Genomic DNA, 7,375 nt, shown 5'->3' on the forward strand with positions numbered 1-7,375 from the left:
TTTAATTTTTTTTTACAACCTCAACTACCACTAACAAGAAAAATATTTGATGTATATATACACTCATTTTTTAATTAAATAATAAAAATTGATGTGAGTTCGCCTACGACTTTGAAACATATAAGGTCGCTCTTAAAGGAGTGACCCATCTGTCGATCCACCACTGTCGATCGTCGAAGGCAGTACCCGTTTGGCCATCTTGTCATTGCGTTAAATGGCACATTTGAGTAACGCTAATCACTTATCGATTGTAGTACACACAAAATAGGATTGACCTTCGTCTCCTAACTTCCTCAAACAGTCTAAGATTTCCTCACAATGGAGCGGCATCTTCTCTAAAAATAGTATTCTAGCCTGTAGAGTTCGTCGGAGCTTGAAAATCGAATCGAACTTTCTTTCTTCGGAGCATTGAAACCTAGAGAGAGAAGAGAGGGTAATTTGTTTCTATTTTTCAGTGGAATTGTAGAAATGACAGAGGAAATCTATATCTGGTGCTTGCTATTTTTTTTGTTTGATCCGCTCAAAAATCATTCATAATTAAAAACATCATGCGGCATTGTGGATTTGTGGGCTATCTTGAGCTAGCTAGCTAGTGTCCTCGGATTAGCCCTTTCTTTTGCACTTCTATTTACGGGGAAATGCCATTTTGACAAGATGTGGTCAGTGACGTGGTGAAATCAAGAATGGATGATGAAAAACAGTGACATATTGATGTGGTGTCACTTATTCAATTACGTTCGGTAGCGTGTGCTTGAGATGGGACATAAAACCTAGTTGATTGGCTAGTTAGCATTGTCTTCTCGTCCACAGAGTCCTCCTCATATATACGTGCATGGCAAAGGAGAAATAGATCAATTACACAATTGTATAAGGAATCAAGGTTTAATTTTCCACAATCGTAGCCATGCAAGTTCCGAAAAAGATAATTACTGATATTTTGGGAACAAACTTATAAGAAAATGTTTCCTACGTACCCCTTGGTTTTTTGACATATATATCCATATTTGAAAATGCAAGAATCGTATACTTTTTTAATACAAGCGGTGGAAGGATCTTGTAGTGACAATCTTTCTTCCTCTTCTAAGGGTCACAAAAAGTGTCTAAGTAACCTTTTGGTTCGAATTAAAAATTGTGGATATATTTTGTGATGTCTGAACTAGCCTTTTTTTGGGATTTTTTTTTCCTAGAGAAAATGCATGCCGACATATAAAAGAAAAAAAAAAGGTTTAATATTCTTCTTTGAAAACTTCACTCAAGACCCCTCATATCGGTTTTAGGAGGGCATGTTTGATAGCCCTTACATATTTGCTTTGTTTTACTAATGTGCTGAATTTGTGTTTGAATCAATATTCAAAATAAGCAAGATTCAAAGAAAACGAAAAAAAAAAAAAAACCTGGATACATAAGGCGTAAGAGCATCTCCAATCTAATACTCTATTTGAGAGTATCAAAATACTCTATTTTATTCATAAAGTGATTTTAGAGGAAATTACTATTTCTATTTACTCCAACCACAAACCCTTTATTTTTCCCTCTAAAATCACTTTACAAAAAAAAAAACCTTTTTTTATACTCTCATAGGGATATGATTGGTATAAAAATTTAGTAAGAAAAGCTTACAAGAACAAAAATGTCTTTTAAAAAGGTGAATAGTGTTATGGAGATGATCCTCTATATTTTCTCTTACCCTCTAAATATAGAGGATCAAAATCTAATACTCTCAAATGGAGGAGGGTTGAAAGGATGGGTTGAAATACTTTGATACTCTCAAATAGAGATATAGAGTATGGGTAGGAGATGCTCTAAGGGTTAGCAAACGGGGTCAGAATCACTTTTTTCGGGACTATCTCTTTCTTGCGCAAATTTTTCGAAATTGCTTGAATCAAGGAGATGATTATTGCTTGAATTAGTCATCCTTGAATGAATTAGTCATGGAAATTTGTAATTTCTAAACATTTGCACTAAATATGATCCTGACAATTAATGTTTTTTAGGAGTATACGACTGAGTCATTCACTGGCATTGTTCTATAACAATGTCCACTATCACATTTTATAACTGATGCTTTGGTCTCTAGCTAGTAGATCGTGAAAGTGACTTCAACTTAAAATTTGGTATATATAATCTGCACTTGGTATAGTGATACGTTAGTTCAAGATGCTTATCCTAATGGTCGACAATCGAAATGTTTGACTTTGCCGAAAAACAATCACCTCCCTATTGAAATGTTTGACTTCGCCAAAAGTCAATCATTTCCTTCAAATTTGTATTACCAAATTGCATGCAATGTTTGACTTCACCAAAAGTCAATCATCTCCTTCAAATTTGTATTACCAATTGCCTCAAAAATCAATCATCTCCTTCAAATTTTTATTACCAATTGACATGTTTGACTTTGCCCAAAAGTCAATCATCTCTTCAATTCTGTCACCAATATTTGTTCTTTGACCACTTTCTTATTGTTTTTCTTTTCTTTTCTTTTCTTTTTTGAAAATGTTCACTTTTCTATGTTGAAATGGGCTATTCTGCTAAGGGGAAACCACACAAACAACCCCCCACACAAACACACACACACACACAACCCCCGCCCCCCCCCCCAACCAACCAAAAAAAAAAAGAAGAGGAAAGCAAAGCAAAGAGTAAAACGATTTTTTATTTTTTTGAATGTGTACTTAGTTCGCTACGAAAATGAAGATACACAATAAATAGGTGTTTCTCAAAGAAATTCAATTTTCTGTTGCCAACATTGTATACATCAGCGGGGGTTAGCTATACAAATAGATGATCTATTTTTCAGGTATTTTTTGAAAAAGTTAATAAGACATTTGACTAATTGGGGACAATACTTTCTTAGCGTGACCAAAAGAGTCCTTAATCTCTATCTACGTTTCTTAAACTTGTGATAAGCCTTTATCTATATGGTATTCGAATAAAAAGAAGGGCTATTCGACCGATTAGACAACATGAAATATCATAACCACACACAAGAATCTGTTAGCACTCTCGAATCGAATACCATATCATATATACACAAGAATCCGTCAGAGCTTCAGCCTAGCCCGGCTCCCAATCTGCTCCGAATATATATTGACAACAAACTAATGGCCTATAATTAAAGGGTCTCAATCCTTAATTACCAAAAAAATAAAAAAAAAAGGGTCACAATCTATCCCAAGAGCCTTTTAATAATTACCAAATCACATAAAATTGCTCTGATCAATATCGGACCACACTAGGGACAGTGAAATGTTTAGTTAGGGTTTTCAGCGTGACTAATTATGACTGTCTAATTCCGTTGTCCACTTGTAGGGGGTTCAATTAAAACCGAAATAATAACTCCGTATGGATTGGCCCCAACAGAGTTTTGTAATGTTTCGAATCTGATATCTTAAGAATTAATATATAGAGATAGACTCGAGTCATTGACTCTGACTAAAATTTACGAGTTATTATTATTTTACGTCTTCCCAACTAATTCTAGGTTTGAGAATGCAAGTTTTTTTTTTATCAAACGCTGGGCATGTCTGACTGGGGCCATAGCTATCAAATGTCAAAGTCACCACTTTTTGTCAACTTACAACTGCATTAAAGTAATGTTAACATTATTTTCCGCTTGACCAAAACAAAGAAGTAATGTTAACATTAATCACTTATCTATTGCAATACACAAAATATCAGGTTGAGCGTTTGTTCCGGAGTGTCTAAAATTTTTCTCGCAATGTAGATCCAGACTATTTGAACATATACTTATGAAGGCGATCTGCGGTCAACCAAATTAATTAGCTACGAAAACTCTCTCTCTCTCTCTCTCTCTCTCATAGCTAGTTGACACAACTTTTTTACAATTTATGGGTTCGTACGCAAATTATTAGCATAAGCAACCTTGTCAACGCATACGTGTGCTAAATTAGATATTACATTAGTTCATGAATCGAGAGAAAATTATATCTCTTTAAAATTGTAAATATTCAAAATGAATATAAGAAGGGAAAAAAAGTTGATTAAGGTCAACTTTGTTAGGAGCGGCATTGTGTGACTGTTTAAGGTCAACTTCGGAGGTGCCTTGTGACACAGCAACGGCATGAATCTCTCTCTCTCCCCCACACCACGGCCCCCCCCCCCCCCCCCCCCCCCCCCAACATATACATAGCTGAAAAGGTTGAAATACTAGCTGTTTTTATATCGCATTTTTAGTATCTATATACATAACTGAAAAGGTTGAAATACTAGCTGTTTTTATATCGCATTTTTAGTATCTTCTTCACTAAAAATATTTCATCTTCCGTTCATATTTTTGTGTTTTCCGATTGATCGTCTGAACTGAATGATTGATTCGGAATTTTTTGATGAAAAACTAAACGCTTAAATTGAATAGTACGGATAGTCTTTATGACAAATTAATTAAACATAACTTTACTGGGATCCGAGGTGATGTAGTGCACCCTTGTACTATATGTATAGTGCGATCAATCCGGCCGTTGGTCTCGGCAATGGATTACTCGGATGTTTATCCAAATAATAAGAGATTAGAATTTGTAGAAATTCAAATTAAATCCGAATTATCTGTGCTGAGATGGACGGCCAAATGAACCACAGCAAGTGCATTCCAACTTTACTTCCTCTAACAAAAAAGAGTGGTGATCTGTAGATCACGAAAAAGACAAGACATAGCTTTGACGTTAATAAAGGTGATGATTGCTTCTTCTTGTTTGTGTGGACGGGAACAAGGACACGTGACTTGGCATTTGCTTCGATATTTTCCTCCATACCTTGGGCTTAAAAGCAACCCAGAAAAACGGAAGGAGTTACGTTTGTCAAGGGAATGTTAATTTGTGAGTAATTAAAATTGCGCTGTAAATAAACCCGTGGGTAGTTTGAGCAAGTGAGTATGAGAAAATAATATTTCATAAAGTTTCATCTTTGATTTTATAGATCCCGTTCGTTTTGATATTTTGGAGTGTAGGTAATGTGTGTAGAAAGAAATAGAATAATGATTGAAAATATAAATAAGAATTTGAGAAAAATAGAGAAAAAAATGAGAGCAGCGATTAGAGAAAAATAGGATAATGATTAGAATCCAAAAATCTTTAACCATACAAGGTCATAGAGACTAACCAATTGAGGCTAGTTCAGTGCCAGAACTCTTACATTTCACTAGGAAGTCAGGAGTTAAAGTCTTCTTATCTGCATGTGGGTGTTTTTTCTAGTCTTCCCATTTGTCTGTGAGAGTTCTTCTTTTATATTTGTAAGGGTTATTTCTTTCCATAATGGGGCTTGTAGTTGAGTTGAGTTAATAGTGATTGTGATTTCTTCGAAGGGCTTATTTATGGTTCAATTGTTGAGCATGATTATCTCGTGAACTCTCACACAATAGATATAGTGTCCCGTGATTTGTACTTCATACATGATGTAATAATCACTCTCACCGATTGGGGGAAAAAAATCTTATAAAAACTAAACATTTCAAACATTGGGGCTAAGAAAGATGTTTTCAAAACCCTACAATTTAACGAATTATGTGCAAATTGACACGGATACAAGGTTATAAAAAAAAATAGCAGAGACAAACCATCCAATAAAGTTAGGATATATTGGAACATTTGCACGACATAAGTGTCTAACCCGAATACCCGATTGTATAAGATTTATAGCAATGCGGTACTTATTTCACATCTTTATAAGACCATTTTTGTTTTGGAATTCTTTTCTTGTGGATGATTCCTAATAAATTTTTTTTCAATTATTACTCTCATTTACCTATTTATCTCTCTTTACATATTATCCAAAATCAAAATTTCAAAACGGTAGTGATTTATGGAGGAAGGGGGGCTGCTGTCCCTTGAGGGACAGCAGGTTGCTGTGCCGGCCAAAACAGTTTCTTCTCAAGCCTGAAAACTTGATCCGAAAAGTTCACTTGAAAGATCTCATCACATACTATGGCCCTGCAAAAAATCAAGCCGATCGAAAATCGACAACCAAGTGAACAAATCAACTGTCTACAGTGTTATTATCAATGTCCAAAATATTAAGCCAAAAATTAAGCAAAAGAGTGATTCGTTCACTAGATTATCGATGCTCGATTGACTTGATTTTTTGCAAGGCCATAGTATGCAATGAGATCTTTCAAGTGAACGTTTCGGATCAAGTTTTCGGGCCAGGGACGATGCTGTTTTGGCCAGCACAGCAGCCTGCTGTCCCTTAAGGCCCCTTCCTCCGTGATTTATTGGATTGAACTGTGCTACACACAGCAATCTGTGCACAGATTGTGCACAAATTTTGTTGTGGGGCCCACCACGGGTCCCACACAAATCATCCGAGCCGTTCATTAAATGTAAAACATTTTTTCAAGGGTCCCCATAAAAAATAAGCTCAATCCAATACTTATAGGTACTTCATCCAACCATCTAACTTTTCATTCAGATTTTCGAATAATTAAAAGTTGTATGATTGGATCGAGCACCTTTAGGTATTGGATTGAGATTTTTTTTTACGGGGACCCTTGAAAAAATGTTTTACATTTAATGAACAGCTTGGATGATTTGTGTGGGACCCGTGGTGAACCCCACAATAAAATCTGTGCACAATCTGTGCACAGATTGTATGTATGTGTAGACTTTCTGTATTGGATTACCAATGAATAGAAAGGGTGTGGTATAGATTTGGGGGGGAAATCACGGTTCAGTGGGTAGTCGGGTATTTTATCCCCAAGTCATGGACCAATTTTTGTGAAATTACTCTAAACATGAAACGGAGGAAGATAAATTCCTAATACATGGAAGGGCCATGTTAAATGACTATTAAGCCCTTTAGCCAACCCTCCCCTTCTCTTTCTCACAGTCGCCGACTTTCAATCAACAAAATCTCCCTTCTGTCAAAATTTCGTCACCGACCACCGCATCCTCCGCCGCTTCAACCATGACTCATATCCTTCAAAATCAAATCTTCATTAAAATCTTCTTTTGTTTCAATTCCTCGTTTTTAATTCGATTAAAGATCGAAACTTTTACTTTCTCAGGTAACAATTTTCGTTTTTCCCCAACCCACCACCGCTGCCCATCACACCCACCACATCTACCATTGCCGTTGTCACCCATCACCACCACATCGCCGAGCTCAACAATTCCAGTATTCCCAAAACAAACGGTTCAAACCTTCATCAACCACCACCGCGTCGTCGTCTTCGATTTGAACCGAGTCAACTCGTCTGTTTTGTATTTTTTTTAATTTCAAATGGGTTTGTGATGGAAATACAAGAGGTGCAATGAAAAGGCTGGGGTTTTGCATAAACGAAAGTATTAGTACTAGTAAATTACATTTGCATAGGTCTGTGAGGAAAAGGCTGGGTAGCACCACTGGGTGCAATCCACTCAGATTG

This window comes from Rhododendron vialii, chromosome 7a (genome assembly GCF_030253575.1).
Source record: "Rhododendron vialii isolate Sample 1 chromosome 7a, ASM3025357v1".
Taxonomy (NCBI): domain Eukaryota; kingdom Viridiplantae; phylum Streptophyta; class Magnoliopsida; order Ericales; family Ericaceae; genus Rhododendron; species Rhododendron vialii.